We start from the raw sequence: 23474 nt of genomic DNA, 5'->3' as shown, positions 1-23474 counted from the left end.
GAGCTGCTGGAGGCAGAAAGAATACTGCACCTGGAGGTCTTCAGCAGTGGTAAGGAAATGATAAATGGTGCCACCAGCTAGATTTTAGGAAAGCCATCCCAACCACGAGATGTATGTTTGTGGAGAAGCGTGTCCTGTGAGTCTTTCAAGATTGGCTTCACGCGAGGCTGGCACCAAACAGAAACATACAGGATGCCTGAGAGAATCAGAAAAACACACATGCTGGCGCACTGTTCACCAAACAAAGCACAGGCGAAATGCATTGTAAATGCGCATTTCTGCTTAAAGGTGCATAACACACATTTAATGAACTACCCTGAAATAATTACGTTAAGGAAATTATGTAGGACATCCACAGATGTGCATTGTCTGAGTGAACAGTGTGTGAGGGATATGTCAATAGTTGAAGAGTTCTTGACGTACACAAACTACCATAGTAAATGCGCTCACTGTTCCCTAAAGTGGACACCATTCTCGTGCTGGATACTATGGCGGCATGGTATTCTGTGAAGAAAATCATTGTTTATGTATAGAGCAGCAGAGCGTGTAAGTTGTGGCAGCTCCGGATGTGGGGTTGCTGATAAAGGGACGAAAAACCACTGCGTCCAGGACTCAAGCTACAAGAGAATGGGGTAATTCTGAGATTGCAGGTGCCCCAAACGGATGGCCGTGAACTGGGGTAATCGAAAGTACAGTTGTAAGAGATTCACTAAAAAGTAAAAATGTCTGCTGAGGGAGTTGTGGACACCCATGGCGAAGTAGCGTGACTGATGCAAAACCCATACTTACTGATTAAAGGAGAATATAAAAACAAATTGTTCGTGTGAGATAAAACTACAGGGTTGCCAGTTTTTAACTAGTGAACCTATCCCAACAGGCACAGACATTGAGAATGTCATTTAAAAAAAGCAAAACATTAACAGTTATGAACAGTTTCTTACAAAAAAATCCAACTTTCGCCTGCCTAAGCAAATAAGTTTCTGGACTACAAGATAAACAAAGTCAGCTATGGAAGGGATGCTTTAATTAATCTCAGTCACTGGTGATCGCTGAGGCTGAGATCCAGCCCATGTTTCGTCACCAGAACTGTCAGGCACAGACGTGGGTCCACACCAGCTATCTCACAGGACTCGTGCTATGATGAAGGCCAAGTAAGCTGAAACTGGTCTGCGGTTGCTTCTGTTCCCAATTGGAGAGTAGCCTTCATTTGGGAACAAAACACTGCATCCTTTACACCCACAAGGAGAGATCATATTCCTGCTACAACAAGGCTCTCTGAGTCCATGAGAAGACCACATTTCAGCCATGGCACTTCACGCTTGGCCTGCAAGGAAAAGTTAATTCCGGATGCAACGTCATAGTCACCATGTGAACATGTAGACTCGTGTCTTCCTGACAAACGTTTAATTTTGCCCCAGCAAGATATGACTAAGCATCTCGGGATGATTAAAGCAGAAACTAATATAAAGGTGGGTACTTGTGGAAAATAAAAATGGGAAAAAGGAAAAAAAAAATGAAAATGCTAAATAGCCCAGAATGAGGAAGTGGACTGAGAAAATCGATCCACCGTTAAGATGACTACATTCTCATATCCATCTATCATAATAAGTGCAGTATATAAAATGGAACCAAGTTGCAAAAAAAAAATACAGATCACAAAAAAGAACAATATAGAAAACAGTACGTAAAAAAACACTAAATAACAGGGGTCCGGCCAGCTCCCAAACTAGCCACCCCAGCACCACTTCCTTTGCAACATCCTTGAAGGGATGATGGGATATCCAACAATCTGGTGAGCCACTCAATTATAATTTCACCAATAACGTCTCTTGTGTACCAGGCTTCCTAAACATATCTGCAGAGTAACAACAAAGTAATTGTCTACCTCCACTCTGAGAACCTAGCTTCCCTCATCCATTCAGTTACTGACCTTTTTGTCTGTTGTGACCCTGTGCAGCACTCCGCTGCCTCTTGGCTAGGTTTATGCTAAATGAAACACGTACTTATCTTTAGCAACAATTTTTCTGATGGATACTGAATCTACCTGTGGATCTCTCACCTCTTGAATATCCAGAAACTTTTCCATAACTCTCCCAAACTAATAGGGGGTACAGATCCCACTTCGCACCACATGCAGCCTCTCATGCCATAAAGCGGCCCCGTCGGTGTGCTGATGTCAGATCCCTTTTTTCCACGCCATCAAAGGAATCTAGAATTCCTCACATCGCCTCACAGAACAATTGTTAATCAACGTTTTCTCTCATTTTACGATATATAGCTGCAGTTTCTCTCCACAGTTTTTCTGTGACAGTAAAATGTCTATCACGGACCCTCACACCTTCCATTTATGGTGCCCTGCATCTGACCACAACACCAATTCCTGTCAACAAATGCACCTAAAGGCCCTTAGAGAACTTAAATAAAAAAATTATGTTTAAAGAGGCTGATGGGCACGGGCCCCTGGGAATATCTGACTGATCAGGTAAGGCAGATGACGTCAGTGACCCCACCTGATAGGTTGTCACTGTGCAAAGTGAGCAATCCCCTTTTTGGCTACTTAGGGACTCCCTTACGGGTGGGTACCCAGATTTGGCATGCAAGACTCCACCAGGACTACGCAGCAATGACCTCTTCTGCTACCGCCACCTGAACTGCTGCTGAACTCCACAGGAACCGAACAAGCCTGCAACACCAAGAAGACCTCGCCTTGCAACACTGTTTCCACAGCTCCTGTCAGCAAATTCTAACATTTCCACGGCTGTGCATCTTCTGGGGTCAGCAAGACTTCAGCTGCAGCAAAAATGCAAGAAGGAATCTCTCTTGGAGTGAAGAAGTCACTCCCCTGCATCTGCAGGCACCTAAGGCAACGACGTCCGGCTACTGAGATCTGCTGTCCTCTGGACCTGGGAAGATTCTCCAACACAGCTGGTGGCTCTGAGGGGTCCTCTGGGTCCTCTCTGCCTTCTGTCCAACTTGGGAGACAGTGAGCCCTTGCCTCTTCCTCCAAGACATAATGCCTGTGCATTGTGACTGTTGCAGCAACTAAGGCTTGTTGACTCCTACTCAGAGGGATCTCCAGGATCCAAGTAGCCCCGGCCCCACTCTACCACTGCAAGGACAGTATCCTCTCTGCTGCTTCAGCGATGTGGAACTCCTCTTCAGGTGTGCTGCCTGGGCCTCACAGCGACTTTGTGTGCTTGTCGCCAGTGGGATGCTCCTGGGGGCTCTGACTGCTTCTGCTGGCTCCCCTGTATTTTTCAGGGTCAGCATGGACTCCCCTCCAAGGGTCGAATCCCCAGGACCCTGCTGGTCCTCATCAGCTCTGCAAATCTTCAACTTCAATTTGCATTTGCTTGTGCTTGATGGCTGTCCTCCTGACCACTGACCCGTCTGCAGTCGGGTGACAATCAGGGGACAACTCGTAGGTGACTTCAGGGACTCCATTGCAGCTCCTGGACTCTGCAGCTGAAGTTCATCCACCACCGTCGACCTGGATCTTCACAAACCGAAGGGTGGGCATTGCCTCCTGCACCACCTTGACACTTGTGCGTGGACTGGACTCTCTCCCCCTTCTTTTACTGGTCCTCTTCATCTGGAATCCAACATTGGTTTCTACCGGCCTGGTCCTGTTCTTGGATTGTTCCAATTCCAAGTCACCATGTTAGCATATGGGACGACCAGGTAACTTACCTCTGCTCTCCTGGTCGCTGGGGACTTCTAGATACTCATCTCTTGGGGGTCCAAACTCTCCCAGCCCTTGGTTAACTACTTCTCTGGTGGAGGACCCATTCTTGAATTCCACTATTTTAGTAAAAGGTTTGGCCCTGCTATAGGGCTCTTGCTATTTCTTCCTATTTCTAATGTTTTCAGGCTAATTCCTAGTACTTACCTGTGTATATATTGTGTGTACTTACCTCCAGAAAGGGGGGGATTGCCTATGGTATTCTAGTTCAGTGTTACTATTATAAAGTACCTTTCTTTTTGCAACACTGTGTTGTTCTTTTCAGGTGTATAAGTTTACTGTGTGACTACAGTGGTATTGTAAGTTCTTCATACTTCTCCTAGATAAGCCTTGGCTGCTCACTACAGCTAACCACTAGAGAGCCCTGCCTTCCTACACACTCACACTCCCTAATAAGGGTTACCTGGACCTGGTATAAGGTGCCAACACCATAGGTATCCACCACAAACCAAACCAACCTCCTACAACAAAGTACCCTGCATCCTCTAAATTGTTGTCTCCATAAGGCTGGCTTTGGTCGAAGACAGAGCCAAAAGAAAAAGTTACGCTCGGTATCACTATTTCTGGTGGAAGCTCTAACTGCAGATGCCTCCTCTTTTGAATATCCCCAGGTGGCAGAATAGATCTGGAAGACTTTTATAGCAACTCCCTCGCATGTCAGTAGGTGGTACTGTGTGTCTCTGCATCAGCTCCACCCTGTCCCCGAAATGTTGTTGGGTCCCCTAAACAGCTGATACCTCCTTGCATTAATGTCAGTTTCTTTCTGATCTTCATTTACAACATTAGATGCAGAGTCCTTAGAAATCGGATTATGCCAGTGTGCACATCTCTAGATTGGAATCTTATTAGTATAGACTGCATTATTCCATTCCACAGAATGGGGAGGAGGGTGGGTCTTTGAAGAATCTGCGGTGAAGGTATAGACTGATGTCCATGTGACAGCCCGAGGGATGTTCAAGACTGGCATACCAAGTGCCAGTACTGTGATAGTAGCTTTCACTCTGGTGAAATGAGCACATAAACCTTTTGGAGGCAGCTTCATTGATAGCCCATAACAGACAATGATGCACAAGACAGTCCATTGGGAGATGGTCCGCTTCTCTACAGCTTGGCCTTTTTTCACCACTTGCCTTTGTGTGCTTCATCTCCCTGTCTGCCCAGGCGGGCCTGTCCTACCAGACTTTATGGGGGCAGATGTTGTAGGAGGAAGGCAGGGTTCTTTAGAGCATGTCTGTGCTTCCTTACAGTCTGCCTGATCATTGGAGGGAAATGTCCTGAAGCCTTACAGGATCAGAATGTGAGTGTAAATGAGGATGATGCAACAGTGGTGGAAGTTGCCCCGCGATTGCTTCAACGTCCTAAAGGACTATTAGCTCCCACTCCTGGGTCTGCAGACAATGTATAAGCTTGAGGCTGTGTAGAGGCCTCTGTCCCCACAAGAGGTGCGGTTACAAAGCCAAAAGCTCGGGTTGACAGAGCGAGGTAGAGTGACACAGCTGGCATCGGGGATGAATCCACCAGGTAGGCTGACTGGAGGCCACCTCGGATCCTTAGGGCCCGATGGCACTTCAGAAGGCTTTGATCGGGTACCAAAAGTTTTATCCCTGGCCTTCTTGAATTCTCAGCGTTTTTGTGGTGTCAACGCTGGACCTGGGAAATCTGGCAAATAGGAACGAGCGTCTAAATCGATTGTAAGGACGGGGACAGAGTTTGTGGCCTGGAGACACCCAGTGTGTTACGCAATTACATACAATTGGAGTGGCAGTATGAATTGGAGCCGTGCTTCTACTTCTTGTGTACCTTTGATTTTTTCAACTTACCCAATGATTTGGACTTTGAAAATGATGGATCGTGAAAAAGGTTTAGGGGTTTAGTGAGCCCTCAATTTCAACCAGGTCTTCTTTTCTGTCAAAGTTCTGCAGTATAAAGTTGTGGCTTTGTGGTCATAAATGGTCTTTGGATTCATCTACAACCACATTATAGCACGACCTCAAATAATTTTTTGAGCAGAAACCCCAGTGGCAGATCACGCTGAGGTCTTTTACCAACCTCTGTTTGTAGCAAACCTGTGTTATTTCTGTAGGGATATGTCCCTTGCACATTGGAAAAACCATTTGGCACAATACCTACCAAAATCTGACAGATGAGGGAGCGAGCTCTGGAACCGCATCAGAAACTGCAGAAAGAAAGGAACTGAAATTTGCTTGTCAAAGTGATGGCTGGGTAGGGCCCCAATGTCACTTTTGGGTTTTAACAGAGCCACTGCAGAGCCACACAGCGCAACATACAGACTTGCAAGGGAGTTGTTATGAAAATCTGCTGCTCAGACCCAGTCTGGCATTTGGGGGTATTCACAATGGGAGGTATCTTCTGTTAGAAGTACGTATCAGAAAGTTGGTGTAATGTGCACAACTCTGCAGTAATGGAATGGTAGCTGAATCAGAGAGATTGAGTACTGGCTGCATCAAATCAGGATTTGGGTGTGGCCCCAGCCGTGATTGAGAAAAATGTGTTTCTATCAGATACTAAGATGGGTTGTGACTGATGCTGGTACGGAACCAGAATTCTGTTCAAGGAGAACAGATGGCACACCATGGGCAGGCCCGTCGGTGGTAACCCCACTGGAGGCCCCGGCAAATTCTTGCAGCCAAAAGGCGTGCCACAGGGAGACGGAAGTGTGCCAAATGTAAGCAGCATAGCCTCTCGTAAGGCTTCATCCAGTGGCAAAGCCACTGGATGGACCTGGGACCTCAGCGTGCATTAGGACTAAAGCTGGAATCAGCTCCTCTGTGGAATGGGAAAGAGACCTGTAACCATAGTGAAACCCTTGTTCATTCTCTAGAGAATGGGAGGGGCAAGAAGGTGCTGAGTTCCACTTCCAATTCTTAGGTTTCTTTTTGGATTTAGCCAATGACTTAGATTGCAAAGAAGACCTTTATAGGATTGACTTAGGGAGGGGAAGCAGGTCCACAAGCTAGACTTCAACCTGGAGCAGGACCCTGCATAGAGTCTTGCTGTGTTTCGCCATTCAAAAGCTTTGCTTAGAGTTCTCAAATGAGCTTTGGAGGTAGTGGGCACAGTCATCACAGGCTTTGGAGTCATGATCTGAAGCCAAGAACCAGAGGCGCACCTTGTTACAATCTGTCACATACATATGTTTGTGACAGTCCCCACAAGGTTCAAATTTTGTTGTCTTAGTGGATGACATTACTTGCATAATGAAAACTTTTTGAGTGAAGAAAACTGGTGCAGAATTTCAGATCTGCTACTGAAAGCATGTATATAAAAGAACTGATGCCTGTGTGCCAGGGCAGTGCTTAGATCCAGCTCAACGCATTACTTCTGAAATGGGGCCAATGAGGAATTGCAGGGCGCCACCTACTGGTGCCCAGGAGCAGTGTTTTTTAGTTTCCCGAACCAGCCTGGCACCATGGGATATTCACAAGGTGAGGAATCTGATGTTTGAAGTAAGAATGGGTGGAACTCACTAAAAAACCGTGGGTATTTCTAATGTGACCGCAGGATCGTAACATGAAAGCACAGGTCCTGCAAATATATTGATACCAACCAATTCCTACAAGAATCAACAGGAACTGCAACAGCATCTTGAACTTTACCCTCCTGAGAAAAAGTTCAGAATCCTGAGGTCTAGGATAGGATGTAGACCATCACCCTTCTTGGAAACAAAGATGTATTATGTGTAGTATCATTGCCCCATTTTCTGCTACGGTACCAACTCTACTGCTCCTTTCAAAGGAAGCACTGCACCCTCCTACTGCAAGATACAGAGGTGATCTTCAGAAGGGAAAGAAGGTTGGGAAGCAGGTAGGGCAGGAGGACATGTAGTAAGGATAGGATGGACCCAATTTCCGGTATCCTTATGACCCACTGGTCTCAAATGATGATATTCCGGCCAATAGAGAGGAGGATAACACCTTCTCTGTAGTAAAGTAGCCTCTTTTTAGCATGGTTACCCCCCACTTTTTGCCTATTTGTCAGTGGGTATGACTGTGTTCACTGGGATCTTGCTAACCACGCCCCCAGTGATTATGCACTCTCCCTTCTAACTTGGTTACTTACACCCCACATTTTGCATACTGGTACCCCCATGTAAGTCCCTAGTATATGGTACCCAATCCACTGGGGTACCAGGGATCCCCATGGGCTCTAGCATTTATTATGCCACCCATGGGGAGCCAATGCAAAGTATATCTGTAGGCCTGCCTTTGCAGTCACCCTATGGCAGGCACCCCCTAGCCCAGAGGGCAGGGTGCAAGTACCTGTGTTGTGAGGGCACCCCTGCACTAGCAGAGGTGCCTCCACAAACTCCAGCTCCATTTTCCTGGACTTCGTGAGTACGGGGACGCCATTTTATGTGGGTTCTGGACATAAGTCACTACCTACGTCCAGCTACATAATGGTAACTCCGAACCTAGGCATGTTTCGTATCAAACATGTCAGAATCATACCCCAATACTGTTGCCAGTATTGGAAGTGTGATTCCATTCACTCTGGGGGCTACTCAGAGAACCTCCAGCATTGCTCCTACCAGCCTTCTGGGGTTTTCTGGACAGCCCAAGCTGCTGCCAACCCTTGCAGGTTTCTGGGTGGAGTAGCAAACACCCCCTCCCCCAAGAATGTGCACTGCCCTTCTGATGAGCTTCAGAGGGCCTACCGCATTTGAAACTCGTCTCCCCCAGGCCTGCTGCTAACAGCAGATAGACACCCCTTCGCAAACCCCCAATTTTGGCGGGAGCAAAGACGTGAACCTCCACAAAGGGTAGGGGGAGTGGCCCCCTGGCATGCACTACCCCCTAATGTGTTGCCTGCGAGGTGGACATTCCATTTGATTTTCCTCCATCTTAGGTGGAAGGAAAATAGCCAATCAGGGATAGGGAAGTGACCCTTCCCAAATGAATTGGTCACTATAGTGGGACAATCGCAGCTGCAAAGGATACTGGACTGACCTCAAGAAACCCAGAGGACCTACAGGCTTCACCAATGGCCCAATAACTCCCTCCAGAGTGGAGGTACCACTCTGCAACAAAGAAGAACCCAGCAACCCAGTGAGGGTCACTTCACTGACCGGCTGCTAATTCCTGAACCGTCACATTCGAACTTGACGCCACACCAACAACCAAGAAGGACACACCCTGCAAGAGTACCAAGTTTGGTGGCATTGCTCCCTCCAGTGGCCGAACCGTACCAATACTCTGGGTACTGGTCAGCTGACATCAGACACCAGGAAAACCTGCCCGCCCAGGGCTGAAAAAGGACCAGGAGGAAGCCCCAGTTGAGGGACTTCAGGAACACCAAGGACTTCTCGCCAGAGTGCCCCTGTTGCCCTGTAAGCGACCCTTAAAGTGACTTACCTCCAGATCCCAAGGGCATCTTTGTGCTCAGCTCCTGGCTCACAATTCACTCTGCACCCGGCCACCCTGTGCTCTGCATTAAAGACCCTGCTGTGTCCCAAAGGTCTCTCACCTGTTGCGACCTCGACACTTCAAGGGAACCCCCAAGGAACCACCTCTAAACTTACCTGCACAGCCCTTTTCCAAGAGGTCCTCTGCAGTGGCCAAGCACCAGCTCCAGAGACTTCTTTTACTGCTGCTCCCGCCAGAACTGGGAGTCGGCCAAACTTCTCCAACTGGCACAGTATGCCCACTGACGACCTCAACCAACCTGCAAAAGAAGAACTTAGTTAAGCAACTGTGTGATTTTATATGTATTTTTAAAGGTGAATTTCTATTGATTCCTATGGAGCATAATTACGCACAAAAAAACTATTTTTCTTAGACTTCAAAAATCCATCTCAAAAAGTACTTAACCAATTTTGATAATCTTGGTCTTAAAAAATACATACAAATCTGAAGTAGATTTAAAAATTGGTTTCAAGTTACTCCTTTGTGTGTGTGGGTTTCATGATTGATACTGTGAGTACAACAAATGCTTTGCACTTCTCCAAGATTTGCCTAACTGCTCGACCAAGCTACCTTATAAATTAGAGCATTAGTCGATCTAGTCTTTACCCCTGTAAACCAGCGTGTGGTTGCCTGGAACCCCTGCACAGTGTGCCTAGCTTTGCACACTACTTAGAGGGTCAGCCTCCTACACTGATGAGCCTAACTCAAGCAGTGGAAGGCAGAACTAAAGATTTCCTTCAAGTAAGAGGTGTGACCACCTCTCCCTTTAAAATAGGAGTCTCTAGGCTGGGTTGGGGTTGCCTCTGAGCACCATCAGACTTCTTTGAAAGGCACATTTGGTGTCCTCCTTGCATAATTCGGTTTGCGCAAAACCACACAAAGGACAGGGGAGAACAATCCTCCTGTCAAGCTCCTCACCTAGGAAGGTGAACAGAGCTCTGCCAGGTGGCCAGTTGATCCTGCCATCTTGGAATCAAGGTAAAACGAGGCCTCTGGGAGCATCTGACTGGTTAGGCCAGGTAGATGACGTCCCCAACGCCCTTGGATAGGTGGGTCACTACAGAGAGTGAGGTGGGTCACTACAGAGAGTGACCAACCCCCTTTTAGGGAAGGCTCCCCCAAGGGTGAGCCCTCAGATTAGTTGAGCAAGACTCGGCAAGGAACTCTCTGCAAGACATCTTCTGCTCCTGGCCTCCGGAACTGCTGCTGGTCTGCGTTTGGAACTGAAACAAGACTATATCCAGTTGGGAGGGCTCCTACTGCAACATTGTTTCTCAGGCTCCTGCAAACTTTCTCCAACTTGCATTGCTGTGCATCCTACAGGATCACAAGGACTCTGTGTGCATCCAAGAAGCAAGAAGGAATCTCTCTTTAAGTGGAGGAGTCACTCCTCTGCAGGCATCTCAAGACGACAACGACCCGCTGGTGGATTCTGCTCTCCCACGGACATCGAAAGGATCTGCATCACGGGTGGTGGGTCTGTGGTCGTCTCTGGGTCCCTTTGCCTTATGACCAACTTGGGAGACAGTGGGCCCCTGCTGCAGCCACTGGAATGCAACCCCTGTGCACCGTGACAACTGCTCTTGCCAAGACTTGTTGACTCATCCTCTGAGGAGATCTTAAGGCTCCAAGAAGGACTGCCTGGAAAACCCTGGAAGACTGGTAGGACCAATATTGGGGGGAGGAGGGGTCCTCTAATTTGTTACCAAACATGCCCAGGGGTGCCTTCCCACACAGGTACCGGCACCCAGCCCTCTGGGTTAGAAAGGCCTACCATAGGGGTGACTTATACTAACCTGCTGCAGTGACCAGCAGGCAGGCCTGCAGAGACAGTCTGCATGGGTTCCCATGGGTGGTATAATACATGCTGCAGTCCATGGGGGACCCCTGCTGTACCAATGTCCTGGGTACCTAAGCACCATATACTAGGGACTTCCAGGGAAAACACCAATATGCCAATCATGGGTTGTAAAGGGTACCAGAGCAAACAAATTTAGAGCAGAGAGCACAATCACTGGGATCCTATTTAGCAGGATCCCAGAGAAAACAATCTAAACACACTGATAAACAGGTATAAAGTGGGCGTAACCATGCCGGTAAAAGTGACTTTCCTACAACTATGCTAAAAAGATGCTACTTTCCTACACCTCCAATGGCCCCCAGCCAAATAAGGGCCCCCATTTTTGTTAGAAAACTAAGCTGTCCCCCAGTGTCAGGAGCCAGGCCTTCCGTGCACTGGGGGGTAGCGAGTTCAAATAACACTTACAACGCATGCATGAGTTTCAACGAGGCACCGCACAACGTCATGTAGAATGGGGAGTTCACCAGGATATCCAGCCACCCAAGTTTATCATCATAATGGGGGCAAAAAAAAACCTGAGTTCCCGGCCTTGCTTCAAACTTCCCACAGGTCACAGGTGGGATAAACAGCAGACAGCCTGGATCAGTTCTCACAGATAGGCAGCAACACTACAATGGTCCCTGGAGAATGGCCCCAATAAAGCACACATGGCCAGAGGGACGCATTCCCAAAACACATACATTCCCAAAACACCATAAATTAGATGCCACATGTAGTTAGGTACATGTAGCCAACCAGAAGACAGCACACACAGCAGAGGCAGTGACCACACACCCCTCAGGCCGGACATCTGGACACATACTCACTGGCCCACATAGTGTTCATGCCATGTCGAGGACCACCTGCATTCACTATCTGGAAACTGTATCTATGACTCCTTGTCAACTGTTCACATACTTCACCAGGGAAAGAATGTTTATGTGCTTTACTGCTCCCAGAGTTTCTATTGTCTATACGAGAGTCCTCGGACCCCAGTGCTGTAACTGTTCTCCCGTCCATAATGTTTGATTAACGAACAGTTTCTTGTTTTGCCAGATGCCTCTTGTCTCTTGTTTTTAAAGGTACATTCTCATTCGAGCAACAGCACTTCAGTCAAGATGTTAATCTTGACTGTCACCGAAGGTACTTTGGGAACTTGTGCTAACCTCTTCACCACTATTACATAAGATGCTCCCTCCTCTTTAGCCACGGTAGGGGAGAAAGCAAGCCAGTATCTGGAGAGGTATTCATTCCACTGACTTCTGCCCTTCCAACTGGTATTTCAGAATAGGGCTCAGGCAGCAACCTAGGACCCATGAGTCCTGTTGGTATCAGCGTTGCACAATGTCATTCTGACTCCGAGTCACCTGGGATCAGAATGCAGCTGGCGCTGCCTGTAGGCACCTGCGGCATCAGGACCGGCATTGGAAAAGGTCACAATGCACAACCGGCGCTGGTCCGGCACTGAGATCGGATCCATTGGGGCCTATCGGAGCTGAGGTCGAAGACACCTGCATGGAACCTGGTGGGGTCCCCTCGGACTATGAAGGCACTTTGGAGGGGTCGGCCCACTCAAATACGCAGTGCCTGGCCATGTAAAGAACAAGTTACTTACCTTGGGTAACACCATATCTGGTAGAGACAGACTTGCCGCACATTCCTTACCTTAGAATTCTCCCCAGAAACCAGACTGAAAGTGGACCAAAAAAATTCAGCAGTACCTCTGCGCATCGGTAGAAGGCGTCATGCAACTCCGTAACGTCGTCGTCCTCTGGATATGATGTTGACAGAGTCCATCTAATCCCTCCCCCAACGCGCCAACGTCAGTTCCTTCTCTGACTAGAATCTGCACAACAATCCGGAGCCACTATAGAAACTGGTAATGGAACAGTGTATCACCAGAGAGATAGATGTAAATTCGAATTTACAACCACTAAAGTGAAAAGCATGGCAATAGAATGAAGGTAAGTAATTTGTTCACCTGATACAGACAACTAGCCATAAATTCCTTACCTAAGAATTAGATATCAAAGCAATATCAACCCAGGAGCATGGTCTGCGAACACATCCTACCCAGGTTTAGAAATAAACCACCGGTCTAACTAAGGTAGTAGTAGACCCGACATATGAGAGACAAAGGTGAGAAGAAGCATTCATCTCACTCGAAGAAAGTGGAGGACCCACAAAATATTTTAAGAAAATATGAAATGCCATGCAAGGGGGGGGGGGGGGGGGGTCAAGAGCGTATGGTACTAAAAAGGAACCTGTTGGTGGAAAACAACAACAGGGAAATAACATGAAGTGCTCCAAGTAGGAGCTGAAGGAGGCATGGGCAAAAGTGCTCAAACAGTCACAGAGAATAGGAAAGGTACACCCATCAAGGAGTAATCCTAGATTTGATGAAAAACAGGGAAGCAACACATATATGCTGCTTACACCAGGGTGCAAAGGTAAAACCTGCAAGAAGTAGGAAGCTTAACGCTGAAATGGAGAGTAACACAAAAAATAGGAAGTGCCTCTCCAGGAACACCCAAGGGGGAAACCTGAGGAGAGGAGTACACAGAACTGAGAGAGACAGAGCCAGTCGACAGAAGACACAAAAGTATTGCCATATGCATGACATACAATGGTTAAATGAGGAGGTCTGCAAGACATCCATACCCAGACATGGATGTAAAGACATGGATGTGTCCATTCATATGATGTTTATGGAAATGCAAACTGTACCATTGTTCCAACAATTGTCAGCCCTGGCACACCGTTAAGTCCCTTGTAAAAGGTACCCATGGTACCAAGGGCCCTGTGGCCAGGGAAGGCCCCAAGGGCTGCAGCATGTATTATGCCACCCAGGGGGACCCCTCACCAAGCCCATGCACACTGCCTTTGCAGCTTGTGTGTGCTGGTGGGGAGAAAAAGACAACATCGACATGGTACCCCTCTCAGGATACCATGCCCACAAACCACTGCGTGTGACATAGGTAAGTCACCCCTCTAGCAGGCCTTATAGCCCTAAGGCAGGGTGCAATATACCACAGGTGAGGGCATAGCTCCAGGAGCAATATGCCCCTACAGTGTCTAAGTCCATTCTTAGACATTGTAAGTGCAGTGTGCCCATATAAAGTATATGGGCTGAGAGTTTGTCATTAGGAACTCCACAGATCCATAATGGCTTCACTGAAGTCTGGGATGTTTGGTATCAAACATCCCAGCACAATAAACCCACATGGATAGCAATGTTGGATTTATTGAAACAGGCACCCAGAGGGCATCTTAGAGATGCCCCCTGTATTTTAGACAAACTTCTAGTGCAGGACTGACCAGTCTGTGCCAGCGTGCCACTTCCAGATAAGCTTCCGACCACATGGGCTGAGAGCCTTTGTGCTCTTTGTAGCCAGAAACAAAGCCTGCACAGGGTGGAGATGCTTCACACCTCCCCCTACAGGAACTGTAACACCTGGCAGTGAGCCTCAAAGATCAGGCCTCTTGTTACAGTACACCAGGGCACTACAGCTAGTGGAGATGCCCACCCGGACAAAGTCACACATTTGGTGGCAGGTCCGGGGGAAAATTTAGGAAAACAAGGAGGAGGGACCACTTCAGCCCCTAAGGTGCCCAGAGCTTAAGTGACCCCTCTCCTTGCAAAATTCTCTATCTTGGTTTGGAGAACAGGGACCAATAGGATTAGGTCTGTGTCCCTCCTCCCCAAAAGGAGTAGACACCGGAAGGGTGTAATCACCCTCAGGGACAGTAGCCTTTGGCAACTGCCCTCTGACCCATGTAAAGCTCCTATAAATCCAGGATTTAAGGGCTCCCCTGAACTTAGCTCATCAGATTTCTGGCAACCTCAAGAAGATGAAAGAAGGACTGCTAAACTGACCTCCAGCAGAGAATACTGAAGACACCAAATGACTTGGACCCAGCCGTACAGGCCTGTCTCCTGCTTCTGAAGCCCTGCTACAGAAAGGCGGCGCATCCTGCAGGACCAGCAACCTCTTAAAAGCCTCAAGAGGACTGCTTGCACCCCAAAGGACCTCCCGTGGATAGCAGCCCTGTCCAGAAAGAAACACCAGCAAAGGACTCCAGAACTGCCCCGGATCTGCAAGTCCTGCCCACTCTGCACCTGACGCCCACAGCCCGTTTCCAGGTGGCCCAACCGACTAGAGCTGGTCCCCAGGTGATTTTTTTACCAACAGTCCACCCTGGGTTGGCGCCTCCTGTCGAACACGATGATGCCTGCAGCCTAAATCCAGAGAAGCCCCCTGACTGTGACAGAACCGGACCCCAAAAGGAACTGTCCCCAAGTATGAGGAAGGTGCTAACATCACTGCAGGATGCTGGTACTCATTGTAGTGTGCAAAGCTAGGCACACTGTGTAGGGGGTCCAGGCAACCACATGTTGGTTTACAGTGGTAAAAGCTAGATCACCTAATGCTCTAATTCCTAAGTTAACTTGGTCGAGCAGTTAGACCAATCTTGGAGAAGTGCAAAGCATTTGTTGTACTCACAGTATCAATCTTGCAACTCACACCCTCAAAGGAATAACTTGAGACCAACTTATAAAAATACGGTAGATTTTTGTGTAATTTTTAAGACCACGATTATCAAAATTGGTTAAGTACTTTTTGAGATATGGATTTTTGAAGTTTAATAAAAATTGTTTATTTTTGTATAATAACGCACTATAGGTATCAATGGAAAGTCACATTTAAAAACATGTATAAATTCGTACAATTGGTTCATCAACTTCTTCTTTTGCAGGTTGGTTGAGGTCGTCAGGGAGCACACTGTGCCAGCTGGAGAAGTTTGGGCAGCTCCCAGTTCCGGGGAGGACAGTGGTGAAAGTTCTCTGGAGCTGGAACAGGGCCAATGTGAGGGACCTCTTGGAAAAGGACTGCACAGTTAAGTTTAGAGATGGTTCCTTGGGGCCCCCTTGGGGTGTCAAGGTCGCAAGGGGTGAGGGACCCCTAGGGCACAGCAGGTTCCTAGCTGCAGGGCACAGGGCGGCCGGATGCAGAGCGAATCAGTGAGCCATGTGCTGGGCCCAAAGATGTCCTTTGGAGCTGGAGGTAAGTTAGTTCAAGGGTTGTTTGCAGGACAAAGGGGGCTCTCTGGCATGAGGTCCAGGGTGTTCCTGAAGTCCCTCAAATGGGGCTTCCTCCTGGTCCTTTTTCAGCCCCAGTGGGCTGGTTTTCCTGGTGTCTGATGTCAGCTGACCAATACCCAGGGTACTGGTACGGTTCAACCACTGGAGGGCGCAGTGCCACCAAACTTAGCACACTTGCAGAGTTTGTCCTTGCAGCCGTTGGTGTGTCCTCAGGTCCAGCTGTGACTTCCGGTTCGGGAGTTAGGGGAATGTCAGTGAAGGGGCCCTCACTAGTTTGCTGGTTTCTTCTTCTTCTTGCAAAGTGGTATCTCCACTATGGAGGGAGTTCCTGGGCAATTATCTAAGCCTGGAGGTCCTCTGGGGATCTTTAGAGTTTTTCCAGTTGCCCAGCAGCGATTGTCGGGTCCTGGGTGCAGCAGGCAGGATTCGGTGCCTTTTTTTCGTGCAACAGGTCCACAGTTCTCGTGCCTTGGATCTTCTTGGTGTCTATCTTCGTTTTGTCCATCATATCTGATTATCTAGTCTAGGGATGCCCACTAAATACTGAATTTAGTGGGTGTTTTAGGGTTGTTTTAGGGGGAACCTTCCTGTGGAAAGGGTCACTTCCCTATCCCCGATTGGCTATCTTCCTTCCATCCAAGATGGAGGAAAATAAAATGGAGTGCCCACCTCGCAGGCAACACCTTAGGGGTGGTGCATGCCAGGTGAGGCCATTCCTCCTACTCATTATATAGTAGTTTCCCACCTTTGCTCCTGCCGAAAGTGGGGGTCTGCAAAAGGGGCTGACCATCTGCTGCTAGCAGTAGGCCTGGGGGTAGAGTTTCAAGGCCTTTTAAGCTTGCCACCAGGGTAGTGCACATTGCTGAGGGAGCGGGTGTTAGCACCTCCATCCAGGAAGGGCATTATTCTACAAACTAGAAAGACAGATCTCTAATCCAAGTTTTGTAGATTGGGTGTCTGGAGGTAGCAGGCTGGATAGAACCGGTCAGCAACCATGCCAGGGTAGTTATCTTTTGCAGGAGGCACCTCTAATGTGACCCCTGGGTACATTTGGGGATAAATCCAATACTGACATCAGTTTGGATTTATCATTCTGAGTTTCTTGATACCAAACAACCCAGGGAAACACTTGATGACCAGTGTCTAGCACATGTATTAACATTCACTCACTATGTCCCAGGGTTGGCAAGGACACAGTGGGGGCATATTGTTCATGCAGCTATTCCCTCACATATGATATGGTGCATCCTGCCTTAGGGCTGGAAGGCCTGCTAGAGGGGTGTCCTACCCATAGTATATGCAGTCTACGGTAGACAGGGCACACAGGCAGTGTGCCATATCGAGTTTGTGTTTTAGGTTTGCACCAGTACAGCCAGCCTGCAATGGTAGTGCTGGGGGCATCTGGATGCATGGCCCTAGAGGGTGGCACAATCAGTGCCACTGCCCTCAGGGGCCTACGCATAGTACCCCCTGCCCTACCCATAGTACCCTCTGCCCTGGGTACCTAAGTACCTTTATAGAGGTAGCTAAAGATGTATTCAATTGTGCCAATGCACAACAGTTTTAGGGAAAGAGCTCTGGCCCAGGGAACCTGGTTACCAGGGGTCCTGAGCACTACAATTTCTAGGCTACATCATTTATCAGGCAAAAAGTGGGGGCTAACCATGTCAAAAAGAGGCCTTTTCTCACAATCACCAAGCGGTCAAACAAAAAGTGGTCTCTTCTGCAATCCAAGTTTAATGTCTGCTAGGGAACGATCTGGAGTCCTCAGCTTTGGCTGAGGTAAAACTCAAAACCTATGCAGCCATGTTGGGAATCCCGGAGATGGTGTCAGGATCAAGGCTGTGCGCAGTCCAGGTTCCACCCGAAGGTCCGCTGCACGGATTTGCGGTACTTTATGCGCACCACTGGTCATCCCCCCTTGTTCCAAGAATAGCCAGCAGCGTTGTTTGCCCTGTGGTAAAGCTCACATAGCTGCAGGTTCAGGTCATTGGTGGTCAAGATGCACTTATCAGTACTATTCTATGTGGGACTACATTTCCCATGTTTTTAGAGGCAGCAGCCATCTTGGGGTGTGGCTGGCCTAAAAAGCCCAGCCACACCCAAGCTCGTGGCTCACTATTTTGGAGACTTCGATGCAGTCAGACCTCAAGGGACCTTCCCCTGGAGCAAAGCAGAATTTCTTCAAAGGCAGCTTGGCAGAAACTCGAAGGTTCCTGTTATTCCATTTGAAATTCAGACACGAGTAGGTCGTACTCGTAGGCGTTAAGGTCGTGAAGAGCCCAAGTCAGAAGGGAGTTGTTTTCTCCCTAACTTTCAGCATTCCCCTAGCATAACAAGCATGGCGTTTTAGGCCATTTGATTTTAGCGCTTCAGTGCACAGTAGCTACGCGCTGAGTAAAGCGCTTCAGTTCATGGCAGCAACACGCTCAGTAAAGCGCTTCAGCTCACGGCAGCAACACGCTCAGTAAAGTGCTTCAGTTCACAGCAGCAACACGCTCAGTAAAGCGCTTCAGTTCACAGCAACAACGTGCTCAAGTAGAAGTGCTTCAATTCATGGCAGCAACGCGCTATTGATAAAGCGCTTCAGTTCACAATAATAACGAGCATTGACCTAGTGCTCCAACCAAAAGGAATAAACGCGCATTGGCATATTGCTTCAGTTCCAGAGGAGAAAAAGGCGTTTTGGCCACAATATTTGAAAGCACTTCAGTTCACAGAAAGTAAAGCGCCCTTGGTTAAATACTTAGAGCGCTTTTCATGTACAGGAGAACATTTATCGAAAAAGGGTTTCAAAGACAAAGAAATCACAGTTTCATTGTTTTAGGATGCATGATATGTGAGATATATATTAAGGTGTTTTATATTATGTGAAAAGACCTCTAAGTGTTTACGAGTCTTCTAATCTGAGATCTAATGTTTAGAGTTTTATCAATGCATAAGTGGTTCTATGACTGATATTTAAGAGAGTGTCCGTGGTCTAAAACTCTGGTCTTCTTGGGACTCGGAGGTCTCAGTTCATTCGGGTGTTGTGATTTACAGAAGGGGCTAGTGCCCAATCACTAAGAGTTTCAATCTGGTGTTATGGAGATGCATGTACACAAAGGCTCTAACGGTGAATTAGACTGTCATTAATGTGCATATGCATGTTTGTTCTAACCTTTTCCTTTTCAGATCTCTCTCCCAGCTGTTCCTTACCGCCGCCTGGCTTCATCATAACTCTGTGCTATTAAAGCTTTCTGAGTTGATGGCGCCGGGAGGTGGGCCTTCTTGTTCAGCAGCGTGAAGATCCCGAGGAAAAGACACTGTGACAGATGGTCTGTGTGAAAACTAAAGTACAAAGCCAAGCACAGTGTGAAAAATAAGTATTCGAGCCTGGAATAATGTCCCAACCGTCGAAGAGAAAAGGCAGGATGACTGGGGTACCAGCTTCTGTACAGCAAAAAGCATAAGACTCCTATTCTCAGGAAGAAGTCTTACCATCCTCTGGGGGAACTGAGCCCATGGAACTTGATCCTTATCAGGTAGAGCTCTTGGACCCTCTAGGGATCAGTGCCCCAGGGACAAAGAATGTTTCCCACTCTTGAAGGCCTGAGGCAGCAAGCAGTTGCACAAGAGAAGGGATATGTCAGTGGCTCCCACAGGGTCTACTGGGAGGAGGGACTCCTCTACACTGAGGCCAGAGACCCCAAACCTGGTGCAGCCAGGAGAGTTATAGTGGCTCAGCAGTTCAGGGAATTCGTCCTCACTTTAGCACATGACATCTCCCTAGCTGGGCATCGGGCCACACTAAAACTTGGAATAGGCTTGTCAGACATTTCTACTGGCCCAACATGTCCCAAAAGGTGAAGGTGTTTTGCAGTTCCTGTGTCACCTGCCAAGAAAGTGGTAAAGAGGGTGGCCACCCAAGGGCCTCCTAATTCCACTACCAGTGGCTGGGGTTCCCTTTGAAAATGCTGGTGTGGACATAGTGGGTCCACTTGAACCACCACAGCCTCAGGAAACCAATATACACTGGAAGTAGTGGATCATGCTGCCAGGTATAATGAAGTAATCCTCCTTAGGCCTACTACGGTTCCTGCAGTAGCCAAAGCCCTCATTGGTTATCTTTATCAGGTAGGGTTTCTTAAGGAGGTGGTTTCGGCCAGAGTTGCCAACTTTATGTCAGCGCACCTAAAACACATGTGGAATGAGTGTACGGTGACTTACAAGTTTACCACACCATACCATCCACAAACCAATGGAGTTGTTGAAAGGTTTAACAAGACGTTGAAGGGTATATGATCATGGGGCTCCCTGAAAAACTCAAAAGGAGATGGGATGTCCTCCTGCCATGCTTGCTTTTCACCTACAGAGAGGTGCCTCAGAAGGGAGTAGGGTTTCCCCCTTTGAACTTCTGTTTGGCCACCCTGTTACGAGACCACTTGCACTTGTGAAGCAGGGTTGGTGGGGCGGTGGGGGGGGGGGGGGGGGGGGGGGGTGAAGAGACCTCTCCATGAGCCTAGGCAAGATTTCGTGGACTATGTGCTTGGCCTCCCCTAGATTGGCAGAGTACATGGAAAAAGCATCCAAAAACCTTGAGGCCAGTAAACAGCTCCAGAAGCAGTGGAATGACCAAAAGGCTGCACTGGTGGAGTTTAAATGAGGGCAGAAGGTATGGGTTCAGGAGCGTGTGGCTCCCAGGGCACTTCAAGACAAGTGAAGTGGACCTTACCCTAGCCTAGAGAAAAAAAAGTGAGGTCACCTACTTGGTAGACCTGGGCACTAGCAGGACAACCAAAAGGGTGATCCACGTGAACCACCTCAAACTCTACTGTGACAGGGCTGATGTGACTGTGTTGATAGTTACTGATGAGGAACAGGAAGCAGAGAGTGAACCTCTCCCTCAACTCCTCTCACAATCCTAAAGATGGTTCAGTGGATGGAGCTGTCTACTCAGACACCCTCACTACCTAACATCAGGCTGACTGCAGGCATGTCTTGCAGCAGTATGCAGGGCTCTTCTTGTTGACCCCTGGATAGACACACTGGTGTATCCATGATGTGGACACAGGAGACATCTTGCCTGTCACATCCAAGATCTATCTGCAGTCTGATCAAGGCAAGCAGAGCATCAAAGTTGAAGTCAATAAGATGCTGGATTTAGGGGATATTGAAGCCTCTGACAGTCCCTAGGCTAGCCCAGCTGTCTTAGTTCCCAAACCTCATCCACAGGGTGGAAAGAAAGAAATGAGGTTCTGTGTGGAGTACAGAGATATCAACTCTGTCACCAAGACAGATGTTCACCCTATTCCAAGGGCTGATAGACAAATTAGGTTCAGCAACGTTTCTCAGTACCTTTGACTTGATTCAAATTCGCATGGCAAATTGGCATGGCCCCAGGAGCAAAATAAATGACTGGGCATTATTAGTTCATTGTTATGCACTTTGATTTAAAGAATGACTGCCATCTTCCAAAGGTTGGTGAATAAAGTCCTTGCTGGCTTCAGTGCAGTAGATCTACATGATGTATTTAACTCTTCCTGGCAGGATCACCTGAATTTGCTTTCCAAATAAGACTGGTCCGGAATTTTTGTGATTTCAAATGTATACAAAAAAATATCTACTGTGACTGAGATTGAGTGCTGTGGTTAGTCGGTCGCTGTATGAAAATAAACACGCAATGGCAAAGCCAACCGATCCAACATTTTTTGTGAGTCATACGTGTCTTGTTTTGACATGGCTTTAGTAACAATTTATTGTTGAGGGAGCTGCCAGGCTCACACCATTGAAACAAACATTGGCAAAAAGAAAAAAAGTTTTTGGTCTCAAAAATCACACATTGCCACCAGTAGCGTAACAAAGTCCCCGCAGCACCCCTCAAGGGGGCCCCCTCTGCACAGTACCTGCCCAGAATGTCTGGAGTGGTGACCCCTCTGTGTTCTTTGCAGGGGGGCCCCGTCCAGTTTTGTTACACCACTAATTGCCACAGTAGTTCCTGGCACTGAACACAACTACTTTGTATGCCAATATGCTCCTTGTGGAAGAGCAGATTGTGATCACTTACAGTAAAGCCAGCCAACAGAGAGAGAGAGAGAGAGAGACGTTTAATAATAACAAAATTTATTTGTTAACACCAGACTTAATTAAGGACCCAATTCTTAAAGAAAGTCACAAAAATGCACCCATGGTATATATCTTTGATTAGTGGCTTCCATGAATTCACAAGAGCTTACAGAAGTAGACCAGAAAATCATACTGCTAGAAAATATTTGTGAAAAGGATTTTAGAAGAACAAATATGCATGTGTATATTTGCTCATGTGAAAATCTATTGAGCGTTTACAAGTTCACTTTCCCTCCAAACAAATTTTTTCCCCAACCCTGGAAGAACTTCTACTTCTGCCATTGTCAAGAGTAAATTTCCAACTTTCTCATTATGGGAAAAGATTAGAGACGTGCTGGTGAAAATCCTTAAAACATGCAAGCTAGTAGGTTTGCAGACTCGAAGGCATTTCAACCCTGGAAGTATTGTTTACTGCTTCCTCCAGACCCAGTATGTATATCTGCGGAAAGGTGGCAGAATAAGGACATTACAATAGTAGCGACTGAAATTTCAAATATTCAAGCCCTACTATAGTAGTAGCCCTGGCATAATCAGAGAGGCTATTATCAGAGCTCTTATGGAATGAGATTGCTGCCATAATTTGTCGCCGCAATACACGGCACCAAAGGGACAAGTAGATTTTTTCACAGGACAAGTAGATTTAAAAAGCAACCTGTCCCATGGACAAGTAGATATTTTAATAAATTCCACATCCCTGAGGCCTCACTATCAAGGCGCCCAAATGCCAGATAGGGCAGGGCTGTATACTTGGGCCAACTTGTAGGTGGAGGCCAAGTGCAACCTTTACAAACCAAGACCTAGACCATTCTGGACTGGGAAGCTCAAAAACCCATACTCAAGTCAGGGCATTCCATGGCTTGACTGGTTATTACAGGAGGTTTGTGAAGGGGTATAGATACATTGTGCCCCCCCCCCTCACAGCACTGACCTCTAAGATGCCCAAGAAAGTAAACTGGACTGATGGTTGTCAAAAGGCCTCTGACACCCTGAAGGAGACAATGTACTCATCACCAATTCTCAAAGCTCCAGACTACTCTAAGCAGTTCATTATGCAGGCGGATGCCCCTGAACATGGGAGAGGAGAAGTCCTGTCTCAGACCAATGATGATGGCCATGACCAACCTCTTGCTTTTATTAGCAGGAGTTTACTCTCCAGAAATAGCAGAGTGCCACTGAGAGGGAGGCCTTTGCTGTGGCTTGGTCCCTGAAGAAGTTGAGACCATACTCGTTTGGTACTCTCTTCATTGTTCAAACTGACCA

The 23474-nt window shown here is 47.6% G+C and overlaps 1 protein-coding gene across 1 annotated transcript in view; it reads right to left on the bottom strand.

The window, feature by feature from the left end:
• Positions 1–23474, bottom strand: part of LOC138248710 (E3 ubiquitin-protein ligase TTC3-like) — a 1210547-nt gene that overhangs the window by 170756 nt on the left and 1016317 nt on the right. The gene's annotated exons all lie outside the window — the stretch shown is intronic.

This window comes from Pleurodeles waltl, chromosome 8 (genome assembly GCF_031143425.1).
Source record: "Pleurodeles waltl isolate 20211129_DDA chromosome 8, aPleWal1.hap1.20221129, whole genome shotgun sequence".
In the NCBI taxonomy this organism is placed as follows: Eukaryota; Metazoa; Chordata; class Amphibia; order Caudata; family Salamandridae; genus Pleurodeles; species Pleurodeles waltl.
Note: the sequence above shows the minus strand (reverse complement) of the source record. Positions and strands in the feature narration are given on the sequence as shown.